Genomic DNA, 25753 nt, shown 5'->3' on the forward strand with positions numbered 1-25753 from the left:
TATTCAGGAGGACTAAATATATTGTGGAAGAAGAATATACAGAGTTTTGCCTGTCACATGGGGTTCTAAATTTGAGGCCTTGAAGGTGGTGCAGGTGTGAATGGAATGAGGTCAACGGGTAGAACATTGGAATTCTCCAGTGGGTGACTGGAGAACAGTGGAGATGGCAGGATTTGATGTTAAAGACCATGGAAGACTCTTGATTTCATGTGAGTCCTCTGTTTTAATTCATAAGCAGCAGAAAGCAATGACACATGTTCCTGAGCAAGATGGAAGCATGTTTTGAAGGTCAGCAGACAATAGGGTATTGAATATACAAAATGCTATAAAAAGCCAAAGTTTCAAAAAGTGGAAACTTTATGAAACAAGTTTGACTATGCAATGAATGGAATTTTCAGAGGCATTATGTAAAAAAAGTGAGATTTTCTCTCCAATCTCATGAAGATTTTAGAGGATTCAAGACAGACATGGAACTCTCAGGAGATGGCTAGAGGACTTATCCACCAGTAGGACAGAAGCAAAAGGAAACTGTCAATCTGAGGATCTTTTTTTCACAACAGAAGAGAGACTCCACAATGTAGTGACTGGTTTCCCTCCATCATTACAGATATACCATCTAAATCCACACTTGCCCCAGTTTCTAAGCTTAGAGTTGGATTCTGCTTTAGGAACATCTTCATGTCAGTGAATTTTCTGTAACTTATAGGTAGATCTCAAAATCTAACACTATCTGCTTACTCATCTACTGGCATCCAGTCCATGGATAATCTAATAATGCAGTCCATAAAGCATAGCAATGGTCCATCCAGCATGTCTCATGAAGAAAAGACAACATGGAACAATGAAGGGTGAAATAAAAGTTTAGGCAACAATGAGGAGGTTAATTTGGACTGCAGTGGTAGATACTCTTGGTTGGCAAGTTCATAAGCCAATCCCAGCATTTTTATCTCACGACTGCCTCCCTCCTATTCCAGATATAGGAAAAAGGAGATACCTTTGCTAGCCTTCCTCACAATTTAGGTAACCACGTGACCCAGTTCTCTTCAGTGAGACTTAAGAGAAAGCAAAATGGAGGATTTCTAGAAGATTTTTCTTCATTATTCAAAGAAGAGAGTACCTTTGAGAAAAGCTGTCTAGCCTCCCTTTTGCTAACTGCCACTGTCCTCCAACCATCACTTTCTGCTCTCAAATGTGGTAATGATGCCTGGAGATGCAGCTATCATATAATAACAAGGTACCACACATGGGAATGAAGAGCCAACAACTAACGATGGCTATTAGAAAGAGCCTGGAGACATATGATATTCTAAGAAGATGAAATGCTATTAATTACCTTCAGCAAAATTCTGTAGGAAAATTAAGCCCTAAGTGTTTAAGCCACTTAGTTGTGTGTACTTCTTTTTTGCTCCCCATTACTTGCAGCTAAATCATTCCTAATTGGCACAAATGACAAAAGAGTTGCTTGAAGCCTAGGACAGCAGCAGGAGGACACAGGAAGTGAGTGACAAGGCAAAGAACCCCGTGTTCTCAAAAGAGGTCTAAAGAAGAATCCCCCTTGTTAGTGGGAGTCATGATTGTACCCCAAACTTCTGGGTGGGCAGAGTTCTAATATGATAAAATTTATCATCTCTGGGCATGGGTGTGGCAAATTTCGTTTGCTATGTTTTCAATCTGAGGCCAGTGAACAGTTCAGTGATTTGGTGAAGAAATGTATCTCTCTACTGTTTGGTGCTTTTGCTCAATGTGTTTAACTTTTAAACATGCTGCTATCACAGTCAATTAAAAAAGTGAAGTTATTAGTAATGTTTTATTCGACTGGATCACAAAAGGACAAATGGATATCTTTTAAGTAATTAAGTCCATATATTCTTGTGTCAATTCTACTTCGACAATTCCTTAAAGAAATTCAAATAAGTTCTTTAAAACTACTAACATTTTAGCTCTTGAAGAGACACACTTCCTGTCTATTTTTCATGAAGAAGGAATTTATTAGAGTATCTAAAAATGAATATAAAAATATTGTTCATTAACTGCACTAGTACCTTGTTTCTTTCTTTCCCATTAAAATGTGCAGGACAATAAAAACCATATGATTTAGACTGGTTATTAAATGATATATCATTTGCTAATATTCAAAATTCATTTAAAATGACAGCATTAGTGGGCACAATGCATCTTTTGTCTATGTATTCTTTTAGTATCTTCAATGTAATATAAGTGTATTGAATACATTCAAGTAAGCATGATGGGAGAATTCCAGCTTTGTATAGAATTTGTCATTGGGGCTGAAACAACTTACAATCACTATCTAAGATAAAATAATGAATTTAAGTTCCTTTTTTTAAGAAACATTTGATTAAATGCTGTTGTATAGTCACTTTCCATAATGGAAGACTTGAGCTCTTCGGGTTTAAAGCATAAACTGATTGTGGTGATGGCAGACCCAAGGCCCTGGAGTCATCAATCTAATATTCTCAAGGGGATGTGAAGATACACAAAATGCTTCCTACCAATAAGGTTTAACCTTTAAATGTATTCTGAAATTGCCATAGGCAAATTTCAACACTAAGTGTAGGAGTCAAAAATAAATTATAATGAAGTTATATGCATTATTTTCCCCATAATGTAAACTTGTGACACATTTCCTATATAACAAATGATGGAAATGATGAGCTGCACAGGACACGGTGACTTCAGGGAAAAGAAAATGTGTTTTGAGTTTACACTTGATATAAGTCAATGAAACAAAATGTTGGATTAAGTGGCAATATTTCAACTTGAGAAACAATTTTAGTGATGAAATAGCTTTCAATTACTGTGTTTTAAGGTGCTTTAACATTAGTAAAATGTTAAATTTTACTAATTCCATTTTTATATGTGGATTTCTTATATATTGTAGTAACCAGTGACTCCCTATTACAGCAATATGCTTTCTGTAAGGGAAAAAAGAAATAAGACTTAAAGATGTGGTGAATGAACTTCTAAGTACTCAGATGGGTACTTAGATACCCATCTGAGTGTTTTCTAGAAAGTGACACACATTCATTGACACTTCATTTCAAAGTAGAGACTATCACAATGATTTTCTTTTATAGGTGAGTATCAAATAATTCTTCTACTCCAATTTTAATTACCTTTGGTCTCTCAAGGCCATTTTATAAATGTACCCAGTATTGCACACAGGGATGTGATTCAGACTTTACTTCCCATGCTCAATATTACTGCAGGAAAAATGCACAAAACCACTTATATTGATATGAGATCTCAAGCCCAAGATTTCAGCTAAATAGAGCCACTTTTTTTTTTTGAAGTGCACATATAAGACATGCTATTTTGATTTTGGGATATCAGTTTAAATTGGTTGGCTTTGTGTTTAAAATGGTATGGGAAGCACAGAGAATTTTCTCAGAATAAGAGTTAAGATTGACATTTGGGAGGTTTTCTTTTTGAACAGAAATGAATATGGCAGCCTCTCTGCCCTGCAGTCATTCTGTCACACCGGTGTACTGAAGCATGGATTGTAAATGAAGCAGCACCCACTGTTCAGAGATCTCAGTTGGACCAAGTTGCAATATTTTAAAGAATGACAGCCTCAGCTTTAAAGACAAACTCACTAAACTTTCATTTTTAAGTTTTACTGTTTAGCTCAGCTCCCTTTTTATTAACTTCCTCAAATATTGATATATAAGTTAACACAGAAAAACCAACGCATCATTTCCATCTACCTGATTTCTATTCCCCCAAATCTCTACAAGTTCATTCACCACATCTTTAAGTCTTATTTCTTTTTTCCCTTACAGAAAGCATATTGCTGTAATAGGGAAAAGAGCTAGAAAGTTATGAAATGGGAAAATAAATACATAGGTGTTTTGGTAGCTATTAGTGGGAGAGGGAGTCACTGGTTACTACAATATATAAGAAAGCTACATATAAATATGGAAATTCAAAACCTGAGTTGTAAACATTGTTTAAAGTACATAATTAAAATGCCCTCCTTCCTTGTTTCTATTTGAGCTTTATTTCGGCTTCAAATGAGGTTATCGAGCCAAAAGACAAAATTTCTAGTTTACACAGAATATTTTTAAGGGATATTATAATAATAAAAGTAAATCTACTTTCAGTTGTGATTCAGTCTTTTTCTTTCACTTTAATCTGAGAAAGTATATATATATATATATATATATTTCCTAATACCATCATAGAAATCAACCTTTTTTATAGCTTAGATTTCATGTGTCATTGATTCTAAGATTTTGAGCTATTTAACAACATGAGACCAGGGGAGGGAAAAGGGGAAAACTACTGGAGGTGAAGGGTTAGGGTGGAGGATCTTCGGAAGTCCACGAGGGTAGGAACAGCAGCAGAGAGAGAGGATGTGACCAGTTGAGTTGAGAGGAATGTAACCCAAACCAAAGAATCAATTTCAGATTTATTATCTGGCTGGCTTTATGCTGAATCTTTAATTAAAGTCGTAATTTTTGAAGTTTAAAGTGACGTCTGAATATACTGTGCCAAATTTCGGTTTCCATTATGGCTCTAAGTCAAATGCTGCTTGTGTTCCTCATAATAAATATCCTGCAACAACACTGTTAAAGAACAAGCTGTGTGAGAGACAGAAACCGTGGTCTAGAAGGGCCTGTGAAGATGGCTGTCTGCATTACCCACCGCAAAGACAACTCCTAATTATTCTTACATGCAAAATTTCTTTTGCCAATGCTCCCTTATTTCTATAACATTCCTTACTATTTTCATTATATGTAATTCTTTCTTCTGTTTAACTCAAGTTCCTAATGCAGGAATTGCATTGATTTCCTCAAGACCTCCTAGTTTCAAGGGGGTTGTATAGGAAGTTCATTTTCTCTTAATAAACAGAAAGACCAAGAAAAGAAACAATGGGGAAGATACTTCTAAAAGGCTATATTTCATAGCTGAAAATTCTTTTTTTTTTTTTAAATCCTTTTAATAAGTAGATTACTAAGAAAACTCAAGGAATTCTTCAATGCGTGGCAGTGATGGGTTGGGTATGGTTATGCTGGAGGCATCTGGAATCAGATGGCTTAGCTGTGAGTCCTATTTACATATTTTGGTGATGTTAAGCAAATTATATATCCTAAGGCTCAGTTCTGTCATCTTTAAATTGGGGGAATCATTGCTACTTGCCTCATAAGTAGTTTACAACTATTCATTTAACAAATTTAGTAGCACGTGGCAGAGAAGTGCATAAAAAATAGTACAGTTTGTTGCAATTACCAGCACAGTGGATACTATACTATCAGTCAGCTATTCTTCCTGTTTGGTGGCTAGAGATTTAGATACTCTGGACTCCATTCATATAATTGATAACAAAGTTCATCTCCTCTTTTTACCCTGAAATGTATTATCAGGAATTAATCACAGATTAATCCTTAGTGTAAAATTACCTTTCATCATTTGAGAGTCCCTGTGAGCTTGGAAGGATAGGTTTTAGAAGAGTCTGATTCATTAGGTCAAATTTTGAAGGAGATCAAGTGTATATTTACTGATGTTTCACTTCCCTCTTTCTAGATTCAAAAGAATCTTTTCCAAGATCAGTGTGCCGGTTTGAAGCTATTATGTACCCCCAGAAAAGCCATGTCCTTTAATGCTCATTCAATATTTCTGGGTTGAATCTTTTGGATCGTTTTCATGGAGGTATGACCCACCCAATTGTGGGCAGTGACTTTTGATTAGATGGTTTCCATGGAAATGTGTCTCTACCCATTCAAGGTGGGGTTGCTTACTGGAGCCCTTTAAGAAGGAATCCTTTTGGTAAAAGCTTTAGAGCCACAGGAACCAACAGAGCCCACACAGCCAGAGACCTTTGGAGATGCAGAAAGAAAACACCCCTGAGGAAACTGTTGAAGAAGCCAGGAGAGAAAGCTAGCAGACACTGCCATGTGCCTTTCCAGCTGAGAGAGAAACCCCAACTATCATCAACCTTCTTGAGTCAAGGTATCATTCCCCAGATGGCTTAATTTGGACATTTTCATGGCCTTAGAACTGTAAACTTGCAACTTAGTAAATTCCCCTTTTTTAAAAGCACTCTGTTTCTGGTATATCACATTCTGGCAGCTTTGACTAACTAAAAAACCTGTTATGGAAAAACAGGCTTGAACTTTGAGTTGGATTATCTGGCTTCTAGAATCAGCTCTAAGTTAATTTTTTTTCTACTTTGGTAAATTGTTCAACCTTTCTCAATTTTTTCAACTCCAAAATTAAGCGCTGGGTTTGATGATGTTGAGCTTCTTTTCAGCTCTAGTAGATTATAGCTCTGTTTCATCAATAGGCACTTGGACTACCAGAGGAATTTCCCATTTTATATGAAATTTTCATTTTGATAAAGAAATGTAAATGTAACTGGTTGATGGTTCTTGGGATTCATTTTTAACAGGAGCTCTTGGGCAGATTCTATAACTTCCCTGTTACTCATAATTATCATAATCAGTCTAGTTTAAAGACTTAGTCTCAACTTGAGTTTAATTCCATCCCCTTCACTAGGTAGCCAAGCCTTAACCTGAAGATCAAGTGATCCAAAGTCAAGGAAGAATTTGGGTTTGATCTTTGATGCCCTCCTCCTACAGTTCCACTTAACGGTGGGAGACAAGAAGGTACCTTTGGTCTAGGATTGAGATAACTCTCCTCCACATTTCTTCTCAAAGATCACATCATATAATGTTGAGAGCTTACAGAGGAAATGAGGGTGGTAGAAATCTTTAGATGACCCTGGTAGTGGCCTTTGCTCTGTCTCGGTCTAGTTCCACCTTCTGCTGGTTGACTCTTTGACAATATGGCATCTTAAAGGTGCTAGACCTCTTTAGAATAAAAACAAAAATATTTTGAATAAGTCAAATCACAAAAAAGTATTAAATCATAACATGCATGAATTAGGAAAACTGTTCTCATGCACAAAAAAGGAATAAGGGAAATCTATAACATTTTTTGGTCCTGTAACAAGATCATTCAGCACTGAGACTCTGGGCCAATTGAGCAAAAAGAGAAAGATTAGATTTCTGATTGGGCGTGTACATATTTACCAGCAAAAAAAATGTCTGAAAAAAGGAATTTCTTATGGTTCTTTTCTTTGAAGATTAATCACAGGTTTATTATTAAAGGACACTTATTTGGCAAACAATATCAGATAAATGGCATGGTGACTTACATGAGGGGTCTACATTATTTCTAAGGGAAAAAATTAATCTTGTCAAATTGGACTAGTAATATTTAACTGATGTGATATTTAAATCTAAATTCCTATTTTTCTAAAGATTTGTTCAGTGTGATAAGTTATGAAGAGTATTGTTTTCAAAGTCACTTTCAAGAGAAAGAGTTATAAAAGTTTTCATTTTAATCTGTCCAAGAATATCAACATTTCTACACTTAATGTACAATTTAGAGCTCATAGTCACACAAAGAATAATACTGCTTGTGAATAGTTCTACTACTTTTATTTTATCTTAAATAATATCCAATTGCTGGGGCTCTGGTTGTGGAAATGTCTTAAAGTCAACATTTTCTCTTTTTTTTTTGAGCCATATTTAAGGATAAATTATCAATTGTCACTTATGGCTAGTCACTAAGTCTGTTTAGCTATGCTTATTTCAAAGAGTTAACTGGCAATAAAAAATAAGGAGCATAGTCAGTGTTTTCTATGGCCAAGTCTTTCAGTACCCAAGATGGCAAGGATGTGTTGGGGACTGGGGAGGGAGTGTTTGAGTTGACACACAGATATCTGATGTCATTGGGATTCTTTTTCTTTCCTTATTTACCATCTCCCCATGGGCAGCTGGCTACTCAATTACTTATCCTATATGTTTCCCCTCAAAACTAGGAAAGAAATTCCATAGTCTTATTTGAGTTCTATAGATGGAAAAGTTACACAGGAACTGTAGAAAACAACTTTTCCATTCTAAATTGGAATAAGAGACTCCTTCTTAATCCCAGAAAAACTCCACCAAACATTCAATATTTTAGAGTCATCTCAAAGTATGCCTTATGTATGGTGAATGCACTCAGCAAAGGAGATTACTTATTGTTTTACGGTCATTTCTTTGCTTAGATTCGGTCTTTAGTAAAAAATTGGAAGAAAACAATGAAATGTTAAGGTAAGCCTTCCAAGGGCTTTCAAACCACATTTAAATTTGCATTTGCTTTCAAACCTTCAACAATTATCAACAAAAATATGAATTGAGAAACCTTTCTGCCGTTTACATTTATAAAGCCAATTTCAGAGATTTTTCTAGGAAGAGTGCCCTCTGTTTACAGCTGAGTTGACAGTCTTGTCTCATATAGACATTTAGTGGGCAAAACATTCTGCACCTTAACAAGTCCCTAATGCAAACATAAAGAAGACTGATGTCTCAGCAATAACAATAGCACACCATTATGCTCTTTTTTAACACTTTTACCATGCATGATATTGACAGATAAGAGCTTTATGGCTTATAGCATGCTTTGTGGGGTTCATATTCCTCAAACTACCTGTCCCCTGGGATTTCACTACTTCTAAAAGGAAATATTAGACATTGTGGTAATAAGGACTTCTGTTTACTAGCTTGGTATCACAAACCTTTCAGAAACAGTATGCAATTTTCTTTTCAGAGCTATGTCAGTGTGTACTATATAGTTCATGGTGTCTCAAGTTGAACAGAAGTAATCTGTCAACAATATGACTGAGACTGCATAAATTGTTTCCTATAATATCTGCTATGCATATAAGCTCTACAGCCTTGCCTGCATTCACTGCATGCCTGTCGCTCATCTTCTCTAAATATATCTTGTCTCATTGCTTTGGAGATAGAGCTTTCCAGGTGATCCCAGCAGTATATGGGGCCAGTGCAGACACCTTTGATATCCGTAAATACAACGGTTTCTTTTAAAGTGTTGGGCCATCAGTGAGTCAGATGTAACCAGAAACTCTGTCTCAGAAAATAAATAAATAAAAGGAAAAACCTAGACCAAATTGAAGCTTATTTCACTTTAGGATTAAAAAAAATTGCCCCTATCAGGGGTGTGGCCAGTGATTTATGGCAGCTACTCCATGCTTTTGGGCCACACCCTTTAGGAAGTGAAAATTGATAATCAGTCTTTCTAAAAGAAAGCCATATACATGGAATAATATGGAAATCATGGAAAATTGCCAAACCAAAGCCAACAACAAAATTAAATTAAGAACAAAAATACATTTATTCTAACTCAATGTGGATTTTAAAATAGCTGATTTATTTCCCGAGATAAGAAATGTTTTCATATAATTAATAAAGATTTCAAAGTTGTTTGTATGATGCACTTTATTCATACCCCAACAGAGAAATAATTTGCTAGCCATATAATACATTAATTTGATAATGCTTGTTTTCCAGATATTCCAGATATTCATACAATATGGATATGCTTACACTTAAGGATAGGATAATAGCAATGGAGAGAAGTGATCATATAAATTAAAATATTGAGTTTGACAGTACTGTTACAGAGTAAAATTCAAATTTTGCAAAGTGCTCTGAGACTGTAAAGGAAAAGCATATAATTGTTACACTCTTAAATATAATAACACCACACTATTTTGTCCATCTGAATAAATTATGAGGAGCGATTTTATATTTTCCTAACATGAGTTCACATATCTTTAATACACTCTGTACCTATTAGGTACATATTTGATATCTATTTTCTGGAGCCTGTGTTTTTTCTGGATTATTTCCTGTACAATAATTTATGTTTGCAAATTTATCCCAACAGTATAACAATGGACACTAATTCATACAACATTTATTCCTCATTATTTATTGAGCATTTTCTTTGTGTCCAACCATTAAATAAACGGTTGATACAGAGATTGATGACGCTGCACCAGACTTCAAACAGCTCTGCGCATAATGTGTGTAGCTAGAATAGAAAACCAAGGGTAATCACACATTGTTAGAGATATGTTATGAGCATATGATAGGTCTGGAGTAGGTCACAACTCAGAAAGGTTAAAAGAGATAATAGAGTAAAAAGATAGAGAAAACTGAGCTGATATCTAAAGAACAACAATGTTGGATGGGCAAGTAAGTAGGAGAAAGGTATTCCTGGGCAACGTATGAAGAGCCGGAAGAGAAGGGTACATTTATTGAACTTTAGGTGTTTCAGTATGCCTCGAACTTTTACTACCTGTAGGGGAGACAGAGACCAGGGATTCATGATGCATAGACAATTTGCTAAGGAATTTAACTTCTGTCTTGAAGTCACCTGGAGGCCGATTGTAAGAAGGATTTTAAGTCAAGTAGTAACAATTTGTTTTGTGTTATAGAAAGACATCTTTCTATAGTGGGGAGGTTAGATTGGAGATAGTCATGACTGAAGATGGAGAGACATGTTAGGATGTTGTAATACAGAAAAGAAATCGTAATGACTAAACTACAACATCAACAGATATTTCAGAAGTAGAATTTATCACCAGGATGACTGAGCCATTTGTTTGTTTTTTTATTGTTTTGACGCTGAAGGAGATTAAAAAAAGGCTAATTATAAAATGACATTCTCGTTGCAAAATAATTCAGACAATTTAAAGGTTACAAATAGAAAATTAAAATTGGACAAAATCTTACGTCTTAATGTGATTTTATCTGTCCTTTGAGATTTTTTCCATTTTATTAAATAAACAGATTGTTTGATATTGTGTGCAAACATCATTTTCATCAATTAAAAAAAACTTAAACAAAAATAATTTAGTGGAAATTCAACATATTGCTATATTAGTATTGATAATATTTGTACCTAAATATTCTTGCTAATTCTCTTGCCTAATTTATCTACTTGGTTTAATACTATGCTGTAGGGTGTGCAATGCCTGGCAAACTAATTGCTCCTCAGATAAAACAAATTTTACAATGAGCAACAATTTATTCCCATATTAAGATGGAATAGTTTATCTTGGGCCAGATTAAAGAAGGTGAACTAACTGGAAATTATAGTATTTTAAAAAACTATTCTAATGCTCCAAATTTAAATTAAAGTTCGGAAGTTTCCTAATAACATGCTTATTAATGTTTATGAGATATGGGATTAAGATATATATTCATTAAAATATGCTTTTGATAATGCTAAATATTAATGGATTTATAGTAACAGATTGTTTCACAAAGAACTAATCAAAACTGGACTGAACTGGACAAAATTGAACAATATATCATGAATGGGAAATCAATTATGTAAGGTAAAGGCAGAACCAATGAAATACTTTAGAAAGAAATATGAAGTGAGTTTCAATTTAATGTGTAGTCAGGAATGATGATGAAACAATGGAAGTTACAAAGATGGTTTCCAGATTATATCAAGATAAAGAGTCAACTAGAATATAGGATGATCATGAAAGTAGATTTCCTTAATGGGCTGACAAAAGTATTCCTTTGAAGCCATGTGGTGGGAAATGAAATGAAATAGGTTTTATCTAAGTTTGAAATTAGACTGTTTCTCTCCCTTAACCCATGGAAACTATTCAGTTCACTTACTGTAATTCCACATTCATGAAACAATCTTTCTGAACTAAAATTGATTTTCCTTACTGGGAAGCAAGTGTGTAATATGAGTATGTTCAATCAGTTAATCAAAGAAAAATTTTGGACACAGAATTGACAAATAATAGAGTGAGAAATGGGAAGTGAACATTTGATATTGTGTGATATTTGAAATCAGTACAAAAATGTAAATTAATGCTATGTACAATATAGTCCTTTGTAAACTAGCTATAATACAAAAAAAAAAAACATTTTGGAGAATACAAACATGCACACACACATACACACACATATATATGACCATATTCCCATTCTATATCCATACATATCATTCAACAAAGGGAAAAAAGAAAATCTTCCATATAATGAAATTAAATTGGCTTTCTTTACATGAATGAGAAGTACATGAATTTGAGAGTTATGAACTGATTTCTATGGTTTGTCAGTGCCAGACAAGCTAGGATATCACAATCAATATAGTATGAAGCAGACTTTTTCTCTATTCCTTTATTTGACAGTATAACTGAGCAACTTCTCTGTGGCAGGAACTGTTCTAGGCTGGTAACAGGATAGAGAGCAAAATAGAAAAAGTCCTTGCACTTGTCTAACTTACATTCTAATGGGTAGAAACAAAAGGAAATTAGAGAGTGAACTCTGGAGATATCTGCAGGAAGTATAGTACAATCAAAGAGATCTGCAGGAGCAGATCTCCTGATGCAGGGGAATCCTTTGTCGTTTCTGGGAAGTACAGGGAAGGCAGCATGCAAGCAAGAGGTATGGATGAAGGGGATGAGATAAACTATATTGCAGAGATGAGGTCAAATATATTGCAAAGATATTGCCAAACAGTCTGAGACTGTGCCTATTCATGTTTTCTTGGCGTGCTCATCAACAGCATCCCCTTTTTTTCTATGAAGAGTGTCTTAGTTTGAATGATAAATTATATGGTCGCCCAAATAATAGTCATTATAAGGATTTAACTTTTACTCTGAGTGAAATCAGAAGCCATTGAAAGATCTGACCAGAGAAGTGAAAAATTTTAACTCAAATGTTAACAGAATCATTCTGCCTGGAGGATGGAACATACACTCCAGTAGCACAAGGGGAATAACAGAGAACACTTAAGGAGAGTATGGAAATAATCCAGGTAAAATCTTTGTGGTAGGTTGGGAAAGGTAATTTCTGTTGGATGTGGTGAGAAGTGGTAGGATTCTGGAAATAGTTTGAAGAATAGAAAAAAAAAAAAAACCAGGATTTCACTGATGGAGTGGATTGTTAGAGAGAGAAAGGAGTTTAGGGCGACTACAAGGGCTTCAGCTTGAGGACCAGGTGAGATAGAGAGCTACCTTTCACTAGGATGAAGGATAACCATGGATCAGATTTTGTGGGTGGGGGATGCTGGAAGTGTAATTTGCATATGCTATCTTTGAAATGTCTGTTATACAACTAAGTTCAATTGGACATATGAATCCAGTGTTCAGTGGGAGATCCAGATTGGAGATCTAAATTTAGAACATGGTACATAATGGTATGAGGCTAGGTAAGATCACCTAGGGGGTAAGTGTAAATGGACAAGGTTACAAGGAAAGTATACATCAGTGATAAGAAGTTGAGAAGGAGAGAAGAAGTCAGAAAAGGAAGCTGAAAATAAGCAAGAGAAGAAGAGAAGTGAGAACAATGGAGTACAAGGAGACTTTAAAAATAAAGTGCAACAGTGCCAAATAATACAAAGACACAGAATTAACCATTGAATTTAATTATGTTGAGGGCATTGGTGACCTCTGCTAATAATTTTGGTGGAGTTATTTCAAGAATTATTTCAAGGACTAGGAGACAGTAAGTACAGACAACTCTTAAGGAGGTTCCCCCCCCCTCATTAAACAGACATGTATTGAGAACTGCTGACACACAAATTGACGGAACCTTTAATGAGTTCTGAAGTAATTTGGCAGCATAGAAATGAAGCTATATCTGGAAAGGTAGGCTGGATCAAGAGATCATTTTTCACTTCAGATAGATATTATGACAGTATCTGTTATGAACGACCCAGTAGAGAAGGAATAATTGATGGATTATACGGAAGAGAGGCAACTGCTAGGGAGATATTCTTGGGTAGAAGAGAGGCATGAGCTCTAATGGAGATGGGTAAGCCTAAGTCTAGATAGAAAGGCAGAGTGTTGACATGTAGAACAGGAAGGTAGAAGAAAAGATGCAAGAAGTTGGCAATATGGTGATGGGACACATGAAAGTTCCTCTCTAATTGTTTTTCCTCTTAGTGACGTAGGAACCAAAGTCATCAGCTGATAGTGAAGATGGGGAAGGAGATTTTAGAGGTTAAGAGAAGAATATATGAAATTATTTAGGAGAGTGAGAGAGTGAAAAAGAACGAAATATAATAAGAGGTAAGAGAAACAGAACTTAGGAGTGTTTTGAATCTAGAGGTCACAAATTTAAAGACAAATCAGCCATGGTCAGCTGCATGGGCATTGCTAGAAATTATATTTAACCATATTTAGGATTTGATAGTGTTAATTCAAAGGAGGTATAGGAGACTAAAGGAATGGGTGCACATAAGAGAATTCCAGAAGTCACAGTAGAGGGTTTTTGATACTTTGGGAGGGAAGAAAGATCAAATGAGGGGACGGAGAAGGGGCCGATGAGTTCCAGGTGATGAAGGATGACCGAAAGGAGAGTACAGATTTGTGGTGACTGATTTTAGGCAGGGCTAAAAGTACATGCTGAGATCTGTCCTGGGACAGTAGTGGTCCTTCATGAAGTTGAGACAGAGAGAGCTTGGGCCGAGGCAGAAGTAGGGATGCTGTAAGGAAGGAAGAGGATTTGTGCCAAACCTTTGCCATTACTACATCTCACTTAAGTAAAGCAGCAGGAAGAGGTGATACTGAAGTGAAGGATCTTTATTCGCAGAAGATGGAGTAGCATCAGAAACACAGTGACAAGTGAAGACAGCAACATGACTTACTGCATTCTAGTAGTTCATACAATTAAATATTATGTAGTCTGGGGGTTTTCAAACTGTTTTAAGAAAGCTTAGAAAAAATGCAAAACTTTGTCAGAGCCACCCTGTGAGAGAAGTTGAAGAAAAATCATTCAGGACTGCGGGTCCTACATCTCTACTCCAACTAGGGTAGTTCTCACTATACCTGTCATAAAACAAATAATAAAGAGACGACGCATTTTTTGTTTAGTTTTGCTGTTAAAAACAAACACGTAAACAAACAAAAAATCCTTTGAATATCATTGACTTGCTCCGAATCACAGTTATTATATTCTTCCTTGAAATTACATTGCTAAAACTTGCAGAAGCCTAGATGACTCCCCATATATTTCCTTCCACAGCTCATGTTATTTCTATTACACTTGAATTCCTACTGTTACATTCCAATATTTGGCATTGGTTACCTTTTTTTTTACACTACATATATTAGTGTATCTGGCCAGAAGTTGTACATAAATTCATTTGAAATTTTCTAAGTTTGAGGTAGTTATTTTTTTTTTAAGTTAACTTTTGAAAGAAATCATTTTCTTAGGAGAATGAACAAAATCTTCCTGTTTTTCCTTAGAAATCTTTTTGGCATTGGAAGTTTTGTTTGAGTCCCAGGAAATGACACTAACAATTGATGTGACACTTCTTATTGGCCTCTAGGAGGTCATGAGCCCTGGAAGAAACCCTCAAGATCATTATGTGACACCCAATGAAAAGAAAAATCAGTAATGATAAGATTTGACCTTAGATTCAGGCTCTTGAGGATAGAACCTTGTAGTAATCATGGTATAATGCCACAGAAGATTGCTATACCAGACAAAGAAACACCAGGATCATTTTTCTTAAAATGTAAATGGTAAATATACCAATTCTTTTTAAGGTAAGCACCTTCAGGGTATCACAGTGAAGTCTGTGAAAGGAGGTGGTTGCTTAACAAGTCACTGGGGGAATATTTTGGAATTGAACCACTAACATCACAGCAACTCGACATAGTGTATATTTATATAAACACCTTGTCAAATGTAAGTATATTTTTCCCAGTAGACACAGTAGGAAATATATTTCATACCTTGGTCATTTCTAATAGAGAGAGTAAATAAATGGCTGCTGGGTTAAGAACTTGTAGAAAAGCTGCTGCACAGCACTGGGTCTTACAAAATAATGCTAACATCCTGAAGACAGAATGGATAGAAAATAAAATATAAATATAACAAAAGACCAGTAGGGAATTAGTGATAAAATCAGCAGGAAACCCACAGAGCTTCAAACAATAGTTCAACCAGCTGACTACTGATAAACACAGTAGAAAGGCCAAGGCACAGGGATAAAAAGCAGCAGGAAAAGGGAAAGCACCAGCAGGAAACAATGGAAGCTGCCAGGGGTCCATTGAAAAGTTAATTGAAGCCACAAGCTGAGAGCCCTGGAAGTCAGGGAGCAGACTCAAGAGGCAGATGGAGAACAGCAGCAAGAAGGAACTGATGCTCCAAGAATGAAAAGAAAGCAGACAGCAGAATGAATTAAGAAATATCGATCTGAGCCAAGTCTTGGGATAATTCTTGGCCATCTCCAAGGGCTACGGATGTAACTGGAACAGCAAGCAAACGATCAGGAAAAAAAAAAAAAAAAAAAAAAAGACAGCCACATGTTAGAGGTAGTGTAAAATATGCATTTGAATTATACCAAAAAACATTTGGAGTCTTTCCCATTGTGTATATATGTTAATGACCTATATAAATTTAAATCCACTTTAAAAACAAAGCCCAAAAACAAAAACCTAGCACATTTCTTTGTGCTCCTATAAATTAGCATTCAATTGAAAAAAAAAAAAAAGAATCAGTGATGGTATGACAGCCCATGTAATTAATGGACTAAGGACAATGAGGTTCTAAACTTTGTTAAAAGATATGAGACAGGTGAACTTTACAACTCATAGGTTCTTATAAGTAGCTGAATTTATACACAGGTTGCTCTTGCATTCCAAGCTATCTATGAATCACACTTGCTAGTACTACAAGTCAAAGCATAAAAGAGTTTGTTGATGCATGCTGAATGTGTTGAAAAAAAGGGTGACATTATAAAGCTATACCAAGCTTAACTCTCATTCCCTATCCCCACCTCATCCCCAGGAACTTATATTCTAGAGTCTGACTCTATTTGGGATCCTGGAAATGCTTTAGGAATGGATGGTGGTGATAGTAGCATAACATTGTGAATGCAATTAACAGCACTGACATATATATCTGGATATGATTAAAAGGGGAAATGTTAGATTGTATATATGGTAACAGAATAAAAAAAAAAATAATCCCTGGAACTACATTACACAAACATTGAGCGCTAAGTTAAACCATGTTCTTTTAGTTAGTGTACAATTATAAAAATGTGCTCTCATCAGTTGTAACAAATGCTCCACACCAGTTGTGGGGTGTTGGTGGTGAGGTGGGGTAGGAGAGACCAGTATTTCATGTATGATTGTTTGTATACCCACCACTTGTCTCAGAAAAAAAAAGCTATGCCAGGTTAGATACTACAAAATACTAGAGAGCCACACTTTTCCCTAAAACCAGGAAGAACAGTGGGCAAAATGGAGAATCTGGGCAAGTTGAGCCAGGGCCAAATAAGAGAGAACTTCCATTTCTCAAAGACTATATTTGAAAGAGAAGGAATCACAAAATATATTGAAGGATGTAGTACATGTGTCCCTCTCAGTGTTGAATATGTGGAACTGATTTATTTTTTAAAGTTTTAAAAAGAGTTTTACAGTTGTAGAGTTGTTTTGTTATGTTTTTTGCATGGGCAGGCACCAGGAAGTGAACCCAGTTCTCCAGAATGGCAGGTGAGAACTCTGCCACTGAGCCACCGTTGTCCACCCTACAGTTGTAGAGTTTTGCATGTTCTGATCAGCAAAGAGGAAACTTGCACTACTACAAAACAAATGTACTTGAAGATAATATAATTTCATTTCTTTTACAAAATAAAAAATAGAGATTATATGGAATTAGCATGAAGAAAGTCACTACAAAAACTTTCCCACTTTTGGGCTGTTTTAAATATGTATAACCTTGTATTTAGAGATAAGAACAAAATCAGTCAGGTCAGGATTAAGGTAATTCAGAATACAGTGGTAAGGAAGACATTGTCGGTATTGTAAAGCTTCACACCTACTCTTTGAGACCAAAGGAAGAAAGGTTTATTCTATCAAAAACCTAAATTTTCAGTGGCACATAATCTAACACAACCTGTCTGGATAGATGATTTAAACAAGCAAAACACAAGGAGCCCAGAATACTAATGACAGCCTTTAGTCCTGTATATATCCCAGAATATATCAAGCAGATAATCAAAAAGTATTGGCAAAGTCCCTTGAGGGATGGGAGAAACAATATGTAACTATTAAACTGTACCACTGGGGAAACCCTGGATACTGGGTCAAACATTAGGGACACCCAAATCAATAAGCCAAGCCCTGGATCTTGAGGCTTTTTCTCATGAAGCTTAGGTATGTAACTGAGAAGCTTAGCCTACCTATAGGTATGCCTAACAGTCACCTCCAGATGACCTCTTTTGTTGCTCAGACATAGCCTCTCTCTCTCTCTAAACCCAACCCTGCAGGTGAAACATTGCCATCCCCTCTATGTGGGACATGACATCCAGGAATGAAAGTCTCCCTGGCGGCATGGGAGATGATTCCCAGGGATGAGTATGGCCCTGGCACCATGAGATCAATAATGCCATCCTGACCAAAAGGGGGAAAAGAAATACAACAAATAAGGTTTCAGTGGTTGAGAGAGTTCAAGTAGAATCGAGAGGCTATTCTGGAGGTACTCTTATGTAAACTTCAGTTAGGCATTGCTATTATCATAACTTGCCAAACTCCAACCAAAACCATTCTTGCCACTCCTAAAGAACACCTAGGGCATTGTATAAGATTTTATAAAGTTTCCATGCACTTGGGTAACTTTCCAGAAACATACACCCTCCAGAAGGGTCCCTGGATCAGATCAGTCCTGAAATGCAGAGGGATCACCCTCTCCAAAACATCGACTAGTTCCATCCCCCGTTCCATATTAACAATAGCCCCTTTCAACAGGAAAAAGTTAGAATGAGCATAGCTCAAAAACCTCTAAAGAGTAAAGATCAAATGTGATGGTGAAGTTGTCAGAGAAGGTCAGGTTTAACAAATGAGTGTGAGGGCTGAATTATTATACTGATATTCTTTTAGTCTCTAGTGCCTTAGAGCAGCTAGAAATAAAAATCTAAAATTATGGAATAGTAACCCATATCAAATTCTAAAATCTGTTCTACAACTGATTGTTGCAATGTACTTTAAAATTCATTGGTTTTTCAAATATATGTTATTTTTCACAAAAAATAAAAAGAAAGGAGGAGGAAGAGTATAATTCAGAAGATAGGATTTAACAAATGAATATGACTGCTTAATCGATATGCTGATATTTCTTTTGGTCTCTAGTATCTTAGAACAGCTAGAAGAAAAAATGAAAAAAGCTGGAGTTGTAACCCATACCAAACTTTAAACTCTGTTGTCAAACTACTTGTTAAAATGTACTTGGAAATACTGATTTTTTTATATATATATGCTATTTTTCACAATAAAAAACAGTTAAAAATTTTCCTAGTTTTGTATTTTTAAATTTATCTATAAAAATTTTAACAAGTTCTCTCAAGATGCTTAGAGCAGATATACTTTTGGATAGTTTGATACATATGCTCAGAAATAAATTGCGTGTGATTTACATAGGATCTGATTTTGTAACTACATTTATATTAAGCTGCTTTGACTGAAACTTTAAAATAGCATGGAATAGGTCAGATACCAAAGAATGTGAATCAAGGACTCAAAGAATCATCCATTGTTAATTCTCCTATAATGTGCTAATTAGAACCTGACTCTTATGCTAGACAATGCCTGCATGCTTTCTAAAAAGTACCATTGATTGAACATTCAGAATTTGTTAAGAATTGTGATAGGCACATGTATACATAATATATGCATTCATATATGTGTGTAGTGTATGTGTGCAAATATATTGATATTTTATGTATATTGTATTTCTTCCGTAACGTAGGTATTAGTACCTCTATTTTATAAATGAGGAAATTGGGTATTAGAAAATAGACACAATGAATATGCCAGATGGCCATACGTTACGTCAAAACAATTACAGATTTTTGCAATGTACATGCAAGAAAATATGACTATCCTAGTGTGATATAAGCTATTTTCAGACTGACCCAAAAGTAAAATCCTAGACAATCAATCACCTGCATCATTATATACAAAGGGTGGGATGTTCACAGAAAGCTTAAGTATGTGTTATATCTTCCAAATTTTACACCCATGATCTTCTAGTCATTTCCTGAAGCAATGAGTTAGCATGATAGATTAATTAGGAAGAGAAATACAGGAAATGAATTATCTCTGATAATTATTAGCCATGTGAAATACTATAAGACAACTGAACCTCATGTCAAAGATCTATATTGAAATTACAGACCTATTTGAGAAAGTCAAATAATCTCCTTGAATCTCAATTTCTTCCTCCGCAAAATAAGGATAACAATACTGAACTATCTATCAGATAGCTGTTACGAGTTTCAGATAAGACTTTCCTGGCTAAAGCAATTTGAAAAACTGTAAGTTACTGTCTTCATGTAAAATTTAATATTTAATTACCATCGATATTCCCATTATCCTATATACATATTTGCAAATTCAACCTTTTAGTTTTTACTTGAAATATGTGGCAATATATTATAAAATGTTCATTGCATTGTATGCCAAGAGCATTTTAAGAAGGAGGAAAGCATCATGTGATGAATAAAAAGTAGCACTTATTTTTATTTCTATTTCTAACTTTTAAGAAATTGAGCAATGAACAACTTTTTAGAAAATACAAAAGCTTTTAAGCCTCCTGTGCTATAAATGCTGCTGGTAGGAATAGGCATTGAATATACAAAAGAAGAAAACATAGTGCGCAGTGCACTTAGCTCTCCTTAGAGTCTAATGGCCAATAGACATAAAAGCAACAAGAAAATTTACAATGCACATTTTCAAAATTCCTCAAATATATAATTATGCCATAAATGAAAAGTTAAAATAAATGAATATATAATAAAAGTGATAAAATAGACATTTCTTCCAGGATGTGGTAGAAACATAGACCTGCCCTTTTAAAACCAAAGTATGTTACATCATGTTTCTTGGAAAATGTTACAAAACACCTATGGATCAAGGGTCTTTTTGAAATAACTGTTACAGTTGTTAGCTATAAATTTCTACAAATATATCTGTCTCATTAAATTAAAAAAAATAATTTGTAATCAGCTATTCAGAAAATCATACTAAAAAGAATAATTGTTTTAAAATACAATATTGATGAATATGTTAAAAACGACTTCCCCATAATTTCAAACTTCCAAAAGTCAGGTTGGAATTGTAAGACAAAAACTCATGGTTTTGGGACTTTCAACAAGATGGCGGAGTAGCAGAGGCTGAGCTCGCCTTGGCTCCATGTAAGAATGAGAGACCAATAGAAAAATGACTGGGACAGGTGTTTCAGGGTGTGAGTGATCCTCTACCTTGCACAGGGAGGCCCTGGTTGAAAAATCAGAGCCATTGGGGTGGAGAGAATGGGGTAAACATGCTCAGTCCCGTCCCCACCTGTCCCTGCAGCTGGCTTAGGAAAATTGTCCCTTTGGCTTTGTAGCTGGGAGTTCCTGTAGTGAATTTGGACGATGACAGATGTGCTTATCCTTGCACAGAGTCCACTTGGTCAAGATACAGAGCTTGCTCCCCACCTTCCCCGGGGAGGAGGGGGAGATGTGAAATGTGTTGGTCCAATATCCACCAGCTAAAACACCCTTTTGTGTCCTGGTGCCACTCCTCTCCCTTCACAGAGGCCTGAAGACCAAAGGTATGTGTGAATGGAGAGGTGGGGCCGAGGAAGTCAGCCAAGCTAAGCAGCATGACTGGTCTGCAGAATTTCTGGACTTGCTGTGAGTGGGCGAAGCTGAGTCCTGTGACCTAGCATTATCCCAGGGGGGCATCTGGGGGCCACTAGATCCATCACAGAAGTCTCCATTGGCATGTGTGCTGCTCATGTCCCAGCCACAGTGTCAGCAGATTTCAGTGCCTGCCAGGGTTGGCAGCCCTGATTGGAGTCCCTTTGGGTTTTCACTTGAATCAACTAGCATCTGTGGTTGGAGTCAGGTGGGCCTAAGGGAGCTAAGAAGACTCAGAAGTGTTATCTGCTGAAGGCAAGGGGGAACTTCAGTCTGACAAACTGCCTATCTGCCTAGTTCTCAAAGCCCTAACTAGAATCTTAACTGCCCCTTCCCACCTTGAGATTAGGATCTCATAGGGAAAGACTGACAAAATCCAAAGGTCCCTTCAAAACAAGTACAAGTACATTCCAAATCTTAGACATGAGAAGGAAATAAATATGCAAAATAACCTTATTAAGACATTAAAATGTCCCATCCACAACAAAAGATCTTAACACATGTGAAGGACCAGGCAGATATGACTCAGCCAAATGACCAAATTAAATCACCCAAAGGGACTCAGAATTTGGAATGGCTGATTAAGTTTGTTCATGATGAGGCAAAAGACATCAAGAAAACACTAGAGGATCATAAAGAAGAATTTGAAAGAATAAATAGGAAAATATCAGACATCACAGAGATGAAAGAAATAAATTAAAGACTCATAACAGTAGATTTTAAGAGACAGAAGAAAGAATAAGTAAATTAGAGGACATGACAAATGAACCTGAACGTTCAAAAGAACAAATGGCAAGAAAGATGAAAAAATGCAACTTGAGCTCAGTGAAATGATAGACAACATGAAGTGTACAATATAAGAATTATTGGTGTGCAGATAGAGAAAAGAAGAGCCAAGTGATAGGAAGGCTAGTTGAAGATAAAATGGGGGGAAACTTTTCAACCCTTATAAAAGACATAAATACTCAAGCCAAACAAGTCCAATGAATACCAAATAAATCCAAATAGGCTTACTCTAAGACATATACTTTTCAGAATGTCAAACGTTGATATGAAGCAAAAAGTCATGAAAGCAGTAAGAGAAGAGAGATCTATTATATACAAGGGTGACTATATAAGTTCAGACTACTCAATAGGCACCATGGAGATGAGAAGGCAGTGGTATGATATATTTAAGATTCTGAACGAGAAAGACTTCCAACCAAGAATTCTTTATCCTGCCAAGTTGTCCTACAAAACTGAGGGAAGGATGAAAATCTTCACAGATAAACAATGGTTGTGAGAATTTGCCAGCAAAAGAACTGTCCTATAAGAAATATTAAAGGGAGCTCTGGCTTTCTAATTGATATTTTGAGAACATTTACAGTTTTGAAAGCTAATCAAATAGTATTTAACACTTATTATGTAGAATTGAAGAAACTCTGATATCTGGATTAATATATTTTTCCCTCATTTGTCTTAATTTTAAATTGGTTTATGAAACACTGTATAAATACAGGTGTTACAATGATTTCTTGGATACTTTATTTAAACATGCTTATAAATGTGCTAACTCAGATATCCATTTTTGGTGGTTCTAAGTGTATTTGAAAAAAAAGAAAAAAACAACTTATGGTTTTACACTGAAGAATCTATCTTTAGATGTGTCATTTTGAAAACAAACAAATAAAAGGGGTTGATTAAACCCTATTAAAAAACTGAATAGTTAGAATTTAATAATCAAAAAGTCATTTTATTGTCATTAATCAAGTGGAAATAGGGTTTTATAATTTAAAAGTCAATTATTTTGTGTCCTTTCAGTATTTTAATAATTATATACAATTTTTGAGCCATTTGAAAATTTGGACTTCATTTTCCTGACAATGAAATGCCATTAATTGTTAATGAACAACTGAGAACCAAAAACCCTTTGCTAGACATATAAAAGTAAGGTATATATATTAGCTCTGGACATATAAAAGTAATCATACTACGGATTCATGCTCTGGGATTGTAGAATATAGGCACTGGGGAAACACACACTTAAATAAGGGCTACAAGAGAAGACAGAAAGAAGTGTGACCGGCATTGAGGCCATTAGCAGGGAAAGCTGCGATGCCTTCCCGTGGATGGTAGCATTTTTACAAGAAGTTGTAGGTTGAAAAAGATTTCAGTAGGTAGAAAGGGTGGCTTCTATGATGCAAGTACACATCTAAGCTTAAAATTATTAAAAAAATTGAGAAGGGTGAGAGGAAATCTCAAATGATTTGAGAAAATACCGATTAAACAGAGGTATGATAATAAATGCCTTTTTGCAGGTGGGTTAAGGCTGGGATGCTTATCCCAACTCTCAAGTCGAGGCGCATAATTTACAGGGAGGGAGGGCCTTATGTAAAATGAAAATGCGGGTCCCTTTGGTCAAAAAGCTTGAAAAAGTATTCTTAAGTGTAAAATAAACACATTTTTTCATTTCTTCTGAAGTCTTTTTTTTTGCCATGCCATGGTGTTGTATTTGCTATTTAATGTCCGTTCCTTCGGGCATAAGATACTAGCTAGGTGAGTGCGGGCCCCCACTTCATGAACAGTGGCCAACACTGCTTGGGATCCCTCTCCCACCAGCCACTGGAGAAATGAACTTTGGTCTACCTCCCCTTCCCATGAACCTGCAGCTCCAATCCACGGCAAATGGCAAGCCAGATTTTGCAACCTGCATGAAGAGAACCTCCATAGGGTTGGACAAGAGCCTTTACCCCTACCCAGTTACATTCCAAGGCCCCAGCCCAACTGCTGCCAGCTCAGGGCAGGCACTACTGCTTCCATTTCCCACCCATGGGGCATGTGCCCGGCAATGATGCTCCCTGAGTCAGCACCGACCTCTAGCGGGGACAGAGGTGGCAGAGGTCTCTGGGCAAGAGGAAGGGATGGGGAAGCCAGGGATGCCAGGGGGTGGAGGACTGAGAACCTGTCCCCTAGAAGTAGGGAGGCAGATCACATGAGCTGAAGGTCCAAGCCCCAGGCCCATGCTCGATGACTTCATCAGGCTTCACTTAAAAAACACAAATTAAAAGATAAAACTATTGACTTTTTTTTTAAATATGGAACACCATGAATTTGTGTGTCATTCTCACACAGGGGCCATGCTAATCTTGCCTGTATCTGATTTTATTATATGTGCCACTGAAGCAAACACATTAAGACTTTAAAGACAGCGAGTGGAGTATTAAATCCATGTACAAGGTGTTTCTGAGGGTCATCTCTGTGCGAATGTACTAATTGTACACCCATGAAGCTGGTGTGGCCAACAGTGCTGATGTTAGATACCCAAATCCAAGCAGGCAGTAGTGTTAATGGGAGTAGAATCATGCAGAGAGAACAGAGTAAATCTGCAAGTTAATGTGTATATGATCTGATGGCCCATTTGATACATAACTTTAGGGCATTTTGACATGCAACAAGAGAATAGACAGGGCTAAGATTCTGGTTTGCATTACTAGGTGAACAATGAGGTTATTAACCAAGAAAGAGCCACAAAGAGAAATATGTGATGTTCATAAAAAAGGGAGGTACGAGATTTATTCTAAGACATGTTTGCTTTAAAATGGTACTGTATAGATACTGTCTTATATGAGAGATGCCCAGAATGCTAGAAGAAATATGATTGTGCCCTGATTAGATAAGGAAACATTTGAAAGTGATTTGCGAACCATTAATTGTGCCAACAGCAGTGAATGCAAAAGGATAGGTATAATGTACTCTTCTAGAAAATTGTGCCTGCCTAGGACAGGTTAACATCATAACCCAATTTAAAAAAAAGACACTATTATTCAGTACAGCTTCAGAACTAGAATATTTTACTCAGTGAAGCTTTAAACTCAACCCTTAATTACTTCAACAAATTAACAAATGAAAACAGATTGGGCCAAGACCCAATACAGAGCCCCTTTCTCCACAGGAAGTGATCCAAGGAAGGAGGACTCGTAAGAAGTAGCCAAGAGAAAAAGGGAATACTTTCTGACAAGGAAACAGATATAAAGAAAGCTTAAAAAAGCATATTTTGCTGGTTTGGCATATGAACCCAGTTAAGCAACTGGATAACTAATGAACTCACTTAGATGCGTTAGAATTTTCATAGATTTTTCTTTATTAATTTTTGAGGATCTGAAAAAAGTAGTAATAATTGAAGTTATAATTGACTCAATGACCGTAACTTCTAGAGGCACATCTTCATATC

General features: G+C 36.0%; 1 pseudogene; it reads right to left on the bottom strand.

Moving 5' to 3' along the window:
• Positions 1-24611: 24611 nt before the first annotated feature.
• On the bottom strand, positions 24612-24712 carry LOC143670040 (U6 spliceosomal RNA; annotated as a pseudogene).
• Positions 24713-25753: the final 1041 nt, after the last annotated feature.

This window comes from Tamandua tetradactyla, chromosome 26, assembly GCF_023851605.1.
Source record: "Tamandua tetradactyla isolate mTamTet1 chromosome 26, mTamTet1.pri, whole genome shotgun sequence".
Taxonomy (NCBI): Eukaryota; Metazoa; Chordata; class Mammalia; order Pilosa; family Myrmecophagidae; genus Tamandua; species Tamandua tetradactyla.